The following is a 7,285-nucleotide window of genomic DNA, read 5'->3' as shown; positions in this document are numbered from 1 at the left end:
CGCGGATTACCGCACTAACACTGACATGTGAAATTCTTGGTTACCACTATCACAGGAAGGTCAAATCAGCCTATCGGAGGCAATAAAAAATCGGCGCAAATATTTTGGTCCGGGCCAGCAAAAAATGTGTCATAAATGTAGCAACGCTTGTTGATTTCATGTCGCGATTTTGCACATTTTTTACCAATAACGCCATTGGCTGAAAATCAGAATAGTTATGGCACAGCGTCTCTGCCTGGCCTGTGGCGGTAGATGACTGGCTGGCGCTGCACACAGGTAAGTCTCGCAGTGCCAAACGCCATTGGCTGAAAAGCAGCAGAGTTATTGCACAGCGTCTCTGCCTGGCCTGTGGCGGTAGATGACTGGCTGGCGCTGCACACGGGTAAGTCTCGCAGTGCCAAACGCCATTGGCTGAAAAGCAGTATAGTTATGGCACAGCGTCTCTGCCTGGCCTGCGGCGGTAGATGGCTGGCTGGCGCTGTACACGGGCAGGTCCCGCAGGGCCAAACGCTTTTACATTGATGCAATGATGAGACGGTGATCATCGCTGCATATGCGCAGCCACCGACGACCATGTTTTGCTGCTCCAGGGCAGTGAAAATATGTCTCCATTCGCAGCTCCAATGCAACACTAGACGTAATGCTACGACCTACTCTCAGTCAATGAAATGTTAATCCAGTACCTTTCTTGCAAAGGTGATATCACCCCGCCGGTCCAGAGACGGTCCCAACCCGAAGGATGAAACCGATAGCGGTTCCAGCGGCGTTCACATCACATTTATTTGTAGCAACCAAAGAGTATTGTTACGGCCACATACACTACATCTACCCCGTCCAAATACCGGAATACCGCAGCAGTGGTTCATGGCGCTTCCGTTAAATACAATAATCAACGCCAAGAAACATAACAAGAGAGGTCAGTTACGGTCACAGTACGTCATGATAGTGGATTGGAATTCTGATAGACCAAGGAGGGTGTACTGATGGCTTACCTGATCCTGAGTTAGAAGACGGGCGGGTTGACCTGCAGTGAGACAAGGAACGCTGTGAGGCTTGGTCAGAACAGTTCTTCGAAACTTTCAATGTGTTAGAGAATGTGCGAACTTACGTTACAGCTTTGTAGGTAATCGCAAAACGGCATTGCCTAGAGAAAGCGCTCACTTACCACACGTCTGCAGCGCACTCGTCTCTCCGCATGAGATTTCAACCAAACACGCAACTCGCAAAAAGCAAACTGTCAGAAACGGGGATGCGCGGTGGGTCATGACTGTGGCAGAAGTGGCGTCACTTACTATGGATGATATCTCAACCAAACACGCAACTCGCAGAAAGGAAACTGTTAGAAAAATGGATGCGTGTTGGGTCAGGACTATGGGAGAAGTGGCGTCACTTACTGCGGATGATATCTCAACCAAACACGCAACTCGCAGAAAGGAAACTGTTAGAAAAATGGATTCGTGGTGCGTCAGAACTATGCGAGAAGTGGCGTCACTTACTGTGGATGACATCTAAACCAAACACGCAACTCGCAGAAAGGACACTGTTAGAAAAATGGATGCGTGGTGGGTCAGGACTATGGGAGAAGTGGCGTCACTTACTGTGGATGATATCTCAACCAAACACGCAACTCGCAGAAAGGAAACTGTTAGAAGAATGGATTCGTGGTGGGTCAGAACTGTGGGAGAAGTGGCGTCACTTACTGTGGATGATATCTCAACCAAACACGCAACTCGCAGAAAGGAAACTGTTAGAAGAATGGATTCGTGGTGGGTCAGGACTGTGGGAAAAGTGGCGTCACTTACTGTGGATGATATCCCAAACAAACACGCAACTCGCAGAAAGGAACCTGTTCGAGAAATGGATGCGTGGTGGGTCAGAACTGTGGCAGAAGTGGCGTCACTTACTGTAGATGATATCTCAACCAAACACACAACTAGCAGAAAGGAAACTGTTAGAAAAATGGATTCGTGGTGGGTCAGAACTGTGGCAGAAATGGCGTCACTTACTGTGGATGATATCCCAAACAAACACACAACTCGCAGAAAGGAAACTGTTAGAAAAATGGATGCGTGGTGGGTCAGAACTGTGGGAGAAGTGGCGTCACTTACTGCGGATGATATTTCAAACAGACAAGCAACTCGCAGAACGGAAACTGTTAGAGAAACGGATGCGTTGTGGGTCAAGACTCTGGGAGAAGTAGCTTCACTTACTGTGTGGATGATATCTCAACCGAACACGCAACTCGCAGAGAGGAAACTGTCAGAAAACGGGATGCATGGTGGATCAAGACTGCGGACGACGGGCGTGCAGCGAGTTGGATCTGGTCCTAGAACTATATTGCTGCATAAATATATGCAGTGTTCAGAAAAAACCGGTAGCTAGATATTTCAAACTGTTCATGGGCACGTGTCGTACTGAAATCTCAATTTGAAATTACCGAATTCGGTATGGCATGGCTGTCCTTAACGACAGCCATTCATTGAGCTTTTGCATGCGGCATCACATCAAAATGCGAGTAAGAGCATATCCTTTTTACCGTTTCTATTCATTGAACCAAGCTTTAATATTAACGGCACAACCGTATGCATCGCCAAATGTAACAAAAGACCTTCTTTCGGCTGTAGAGCAGTAAGCTTGCTGAAATCTTGTTAATGCCGAGGTCCATGCCAAACTTCACTGCAGCCCCACTTCTAGTTGCGGACCTGGTCGAAACTGTCACAGATGGGGCGTCAAAGCAAGAGTCGTTGGGTTCTTAAAAAACGCGGACCTTATGCAAAGCGTTCCGAAGATGTTGCATCACAAGGGACTACTTCGGATGGGCACGCACCATCTTCTTCTGAACCTCAGCTTGAAAGAAATCGAAAAAGAGCAAGGCCATGTAGGCAACTGTCTACAAAGCCAGCTAAACGTCCAGGAGATGGGTTCATGTTACTAGACGGTCTGTCAGAATCCTACGCTTCCCTTCTGAAAGACGGGCTTTTAAGCGACCTCCAAGAATACCAAGGCGTCATGCATGACGGTGTGGAGGCACTTCCATCAAGTCCTCACCCCGAACGAAATAACACGATCCGTTGTGAAGAAAGCAAAGGAATTTCTGGATTAGACATTGGATTGAGCGTTGAGCAGGACAATGCCTACGAAGCTGAGGAGTCTGAGGAGCTGATAGACAGCATGTTCGAAAGCGCTTCTGGTGGAATTCGATTGACCTGGACAAATATTGCATCACTGATAACAGCAACTGGGAGCACGCGTCTCAGCGAGACTGCGTATCAGACACTTGCCAACTTTAGGAACTGGAGACCGAATGAAAGGCAGCTCACTCTCAAACTGCCAAGTACATCTACTCTGAAGAGACGTGTTCGTCCATTTGCGAAATCCAACTTTTTCGTTCCTTGTCATGTAGAAATGTTTACTGTGGATTTGTCGAAGTCTGGGTCGAAGGCTGGCGTTGGAAAGTATACCTCACAGGACAGCGCTCCGACCATGATTGTAAGACCCAGCAACTGGGCAAAACTTGACTTTTCGACAGCAAAATTGCGGGAGATGGTGCAAGGAAGACGGCATGATATGGATCCGTCAATCGAGATACCGAGGTTCTCGGATATTGAGGACACTCCAATAATCAAGGATAGGGCTGGGAGTCTATCTGTTTATCGGATTCCAACCGAAGATGGTGTGACAGTGAAACTGCGAAAAGGGCTCCTTCTTAACATTACGTTCGAAACAAGTGACGCGGTGAAGAGCAGATTGATGCAAGCCCAGTTTGCAGTAACGTCCTCAACGAACATGAGATTTGATGCAGTTGTATCTTCCTTCTTTGTTTACGATGAGCCAAATGGGACAGAATGGCAGGCGGAGTCCAATTCAAAGCGTACCAAAACGATGAAGAGGAAGAGACCAGAATCTCTGGCATTCCTTCCCAGTGACATGGTCGTCGAACTTGCACTCCCAGGACACCCAGACGCCGAAGATTCGGAAGAACCAACGCAAACACCCTTCCTTGTGTATAGGATGTGGAGAAGACAGAACTGGGATGACGACTACGCCACCAGCTTGGTTTTATCTTCTGAAAGAAATGTTTCGAATCTCACCGGAACGAATAGGGGCGTTTACAACCAGATGTTTGACAAAACCGTAGTGAAACGAGTATCTGCCGATGATAATCCAATGGACAAGGGTCACCGCGTCGATGCGGAAAGCAGTGGACGTTTGGAAGATGGAAGAAAGTACGTTGTGTATAGAATGTTTCTGTACTCTGATGGATTTACGCCGTATATTGGAAAGAAAGGAAGCATGGGTGGTGTATACATGCTGCCAATAGGTATGGCTCCGGAGAACCGCAATGGAGCAGGAGCCATCAGACCTATCGGGCTAACTCCTCCAGGGGTATCTACAAACGAGGTACTGGCGGCAGTTATTGATGATATCATTGAGGGGACAGAAAAGGGATTTGAGATGACCACTGCAAAAGGAGAGAAGGTTGTTCTTTTTCTCGATGTCGTCGGGTACGTTGGAGACTATCCTGCAGTGTCCCACACTTTGGACCTACTAGGGCACTGCTCCAATGTTCCATGTCACTTATGCAGCTATGGTAGGTACGACAAGTCTGGATTTCAAGGAAGCAAGTATTGTTACACAACCCGCATCCATTCCGACCATCCATCTTTCGCGAGAGATGAGAACCGGGCTACTGCATTGAGGAGATCCAAGTTATCCAGGGAAGAGTTGAAAGCCCTCGGAATGGATGACGCAGATACGTTTGAGACAAGTTTGCAGGCACTTCATCAACTCTCTGAGAAACTGCGACAAGTTCGCGCTCGTGTGCCTCGTGTACTCGGCAGTAGCAAACCGGTTGTTCCTTCTGTTTTCGATTCGTATCGCTCATGCGTTGTGGCTCCCGATCATCTTTTCCTCGGGATTGGTCGCGACATCATGAATCTCTGTATAACACTGCTACCAAAAGATGTACGCAAAGATGCCGAGGCAATTGCCAAGATGGCTTTGAAGGATGGCTATCTCATATATCAGGAGAGCCTAATCAACCATGACAAGCATGTGCTACATTCAATGACGATATCGTCTATGTACTGCCTGCTCTTGGTAGCACCACGGGCGATGAAGAGTGCTTGGTACGTGAACAAAATGACAGGCGAGAGAGAGAGCGGAAACTGTGCTACTATCGATGAAGCTCTCGACCTCCTCGACCTGTTTTCCTCTCTCGTGAGCAGAACACAGTACTTTCCGGACTCAAGGATAGATGGTAAGAGGTCATTAGACACACACAATGAAGAAGGAGGAACCAAGAGACTTCTGGAGATTCGTAATATGGCACTTCGTTACCTATCTCGAGTAGATAAGCTGTGTCGCACAAACAGCTTTGCCTCCACTCATTTGGACAAACCAAACCTTCACAGATTGTTGGAGTTCTTCACACATACATTGCCACTGTTCGGTAGTGTAAGACATGTACAAGAGTTGTTGTTTGAAAGCGCTCATCAGCCATTGAAGAGGGGGGTAGCTCAATCCAATATGAAAAACTCACAATTACAGGCTATGGAACATCGTCTTGCCAACGACTGGAAGACTCGTCTGGCAATTGAAACTGAAGGCATTGACACTAGTGAGAACGGCTGGAGCTTTGAGACAGCGAAGTCAGTTTTAAATCTCTTGGGCTACGACAGTTCTGGGCTTCAGGATGCGGGAAGATTTCTACAAAAGCTTCAGGACTGCTTCCCAACTCCTGTTCTGCAGAACCTTCGATTACATCGGAAAGGACTCTTATCGTCGTCTCTCAGTAGGAAGGACTGGCGCGTAGACAATTCAGTAATTATGAACCTCGGAAACACTGCAGATGGAGGTCAACATTCGGAAATGTTCCAATCAACTGACCTTGCATTTCTGTTGAAAGCAAGGGAGTTTTTAGAGCATTTATGGAAACAAAAGCTACGTCTTAGAAGTGGCCGGCCGGACCATGGAAATTCCGTAACCGTACAGATATATGGAACTGCCAAGTGGTGCAAAATAACAGACGGGCGAAAAAGAGACCAGACATCTGTTTTGGCCACTATATCTTATGGGAGCGTGATTCAAGCCTTGCATTCTTCTGTAGTTTCGACCGCAGATCCTGATCTCACATTCACTCTTCATGAGAACAATGATTCTGAGCATGATGAGGACAGAAGGTTCTGGATGGTGCTAGCCGTGGTTCAAGTCCGGATTCTGGACGCTCGTGAGAAAGAAAGTCAAGAAACAACACGATATTGCGCAGTGAAGGAGTGCGAAGCTGAAGAAGATGGATACGGGGTGATGATACAACAACGAAACGAAAGAAGAGCTCTGGTTGAGCTTGGAAGCTACGTTCGAAAGGCATTAGTTATGCACTACTGCGAGCAGGACAGCGCCGAAAGCGACGACCATATGTGTCTCATATGCACATCAAACTCAGCAGTACAACACAGGAGTCTCCCAGACGGTGGAATTTATCAAGTGTGGGGGCGAAAGGAAGGGTATCCGCCACGTCAGGCATAAGTATATGTGCGGAACAAGAACTCTGGTCTTTATTCAACAGTTTTTAGTACTACCACACAGCTCTGCATACTTTTATGCACTGACTATAAGCTCTGCGCCGGCCTCTATATCCGTAGTTGCGACATATAAACTGTATCGTTATTGCAAACAAAATTCAGGTCTGCTACCTTTGTGGGCTTGTTGCAAGGGGGCACGTTATGTATCCCCGCCTTTCGAAGTCCGTGTCCCTACACCTCTCTAGTTCCCGCAGCCAGTCTGATCCTTAACTTTTTCGTTTCCCTCACCATACACCCACTCTCCTTGTCAACCGGTGCACCGTCATTGCTGTATAAAACTTGCAAAATTTGGGTGCAAATTTTGAGAGTTAGGACCGGTGATCAGTGGCCACTGATCACAGGCCGGCAGGGGGTGTCGTCCGACATCGTCATTGCTGTATAAAATTTGCAAATTGGGGTGCAAATCTTGAGAGTTAGGACCGGTGATCAGTGGGGAGCTGTGATCAGAGGCCACTGATCACAGGCCGGCAGGGGAGTCAGGAGTAAGGAGTAGGATGGTTTTTGTACTTTAGGGATTCGCGGTGCTTCGGAGATTTAGAGGAGTACGGGAGTAACTAGAATTACGAGATTCGTGGGATCGGCTGTTGGAAACGTGATATCCCTGTTTCGGGTTCTCCAGGTACGAATAACGTCCGGGGAGGGCATGTTGTCCTTCGTCTGAAAACCGCGTCGACCATCATTGGCAATGCGAGCCATGATAG

Source organism: Chondrus crispus, genomic scaffold, assembly GCF_000350225.1.
Source record: "Chondrus crispus Stackhouse genomic scaffold, scaffold_61, whole genome shotgun sequence".
Taxonomy (NCBI): domain Eukaryota; phylum Rhodophyta; class Florideophyceae; order Gigartinales; family Gigartinaceae; genus Chondrus; species Chondrus crispus.
Note: the sequence above shows the minus strand (reverse complement) of the source record.